Source organism: Geospiza fortis, unplaced genomic scaffold, assembly GCF_000277835.1.
Source record: "Geospiza fortis unplaced genomic scaffold, GeoFor_1.0 scaffold244, whole genome shotgun sequence".
Lineage (NCBI taxonomy): Eukaryota > Metazoa > Chordata > Aves > Passeriformes > Thraupidae > Geospiza > Geospiza fortis.
The window spans coordinates 1310273-1311779 of record NW_005054370.1 but is presented as its reverse complement, the minus strand read 5'-3'; the positions used below and the strand labels follow the sequence as shown (position 1 = coordinate 1311779).

General features: G+C 44.5%; 1 long non-coding RNA gene across 1 annotated transcript in view; it reads right to left on the bottom strand.

Annotated features, from left to right (window-relative positions):
• LOC115948276 overlaps positions 1-1501 on the bottom strand; it is a 46100-nt gene extending 44599 nt beyond the window's left edge. Inside the window, exon 1 of the long non-coding RNA XR_004082111.1 lies at positions 561-1501. This is a non-coding gene — a long non-coding RNA (uncharacterized LOC115948276). The remainder of the gene's footprint in view (positions 1-560) is intronic.
• Between the last annotated feature and the right edge of the window lie 6 nt (positions 1502-1507).

Here is a 1507-nt window from a genome sequence, read left to right as displayed (position 1 = left end):
GGAAGGAAAAATAACCCAAAGCTAAATATTTTAACTTTTAAGAGAAAGCAGCCATGAAGGACAAAGGTGGAGCTCATGTGCTCGCCCATAGGGCAGCACTGCTGGCCATGCCCACAGTTTTCCAGCCCTGGGATCATTTCCAAGCCGCTGTGCGATAATTTTCACACGCGTAAGTTCTAAAGCAAGAGCACACACGGTCGTGCCTTGCAGCAAGAGCTGCCTTCATGTCATGTCTGAATGGCACAACACGCTCACAAATGGCACTTTCTGCTCGCTGCGCGGGGAGAAACAGCGATTCCGGACAGAGAAAAACCACCCACTTAATTCTACTATTAAAAAATATCCGGAAATTGCTCGCATTTAAAAAAAATCGTATAAAAATAAAAGGGGTTTTGAAATGTTTTGGGGTGTTTCTTGCTTCGCTGACTAATAAACAGTTTAAAAATAATAATAATCTAGTTTAGACTTGTGAAAAAGGAGGAATGCACCGGCTTTGCAGGTCTCTTCCCCTGCTAACTTCTACCGTGCCCGGATTAAGAGAGGCTCTTACCCCTTCTTACCTTTTAGTCTTTTCTTTATGGGGCTCTTTGGCAGCTTTCGATTCAGTCTTGCTGTAAGGAAACAAGTGAGTATTTTGTCTACCGTGTAGGGGTCTTTCTGACGTGTTCCTTTCTTATTTTTAATGCTTCTTATTTTTTTTTAATTTTTTTGTAAGTGTACCCGTAATTTCACGAATATGAATACGAAAAAAATCTCACACGGCCAAAAAAATTAAGTTTTTTGTTGTTGTTGTCGTCGTTTGTTTACCCCCCTCAGGGAAAAAAAAAAGTCTGCCACACAGGAGATGAAAAAAACCCAACAGATCAACAGGAAAACACTATCCAAGTAGAAAAGCAAAGAGCTTCAGTGTTATCCAGCCCAGAGGAGAAGTGCAGCAAAAGCAGGTCCAATTCCAAAACAAGCTTTTGATTTCCAGTGAAGCAAAATAAAAATTAAAAAAAAAAAACAACAACAAAAAATAACCAAGACCAAGAAACCAAGACAAAATACACGTTCAAGTCCCCAGCTAAATTTCTGCACGAGTGTGTCTTAAATACAAGTTTGCTTTCATGTGTTGCAGCAAAACCCACGGAAAGCCAGGATTTGGAGTTGATCGGGATGAGTTCTCGTGTGTGTGTCTTGATGGGTTCTCAGTCCACATGGAGGAGCATCTGAGGGTTTTTCAAAAAGTGCAAATCAAAAAAAGAGAAACCGGGATCCAGAAAAAGAGTTTTAAGATGGATCCCCCCTTCAAAATAAAAGGAGGAGGGGGGTGGAAAAAAACAAAAAAAAAACCCAACTGAAAGAGCACGGCGGAGGCACGGGGGGATGCGGAGTCTCACATGGGGCTGCGGGCAGGAGGAGGATCCCGCCGGGAGCTCCGGGGGGGCGGAGGATCCAGCGCAGGCTCTGCCAGGGGAGGAGGGTCCGCGGCTCCGCAGGGACCCCGCGGGCGATCCGCGGCGGG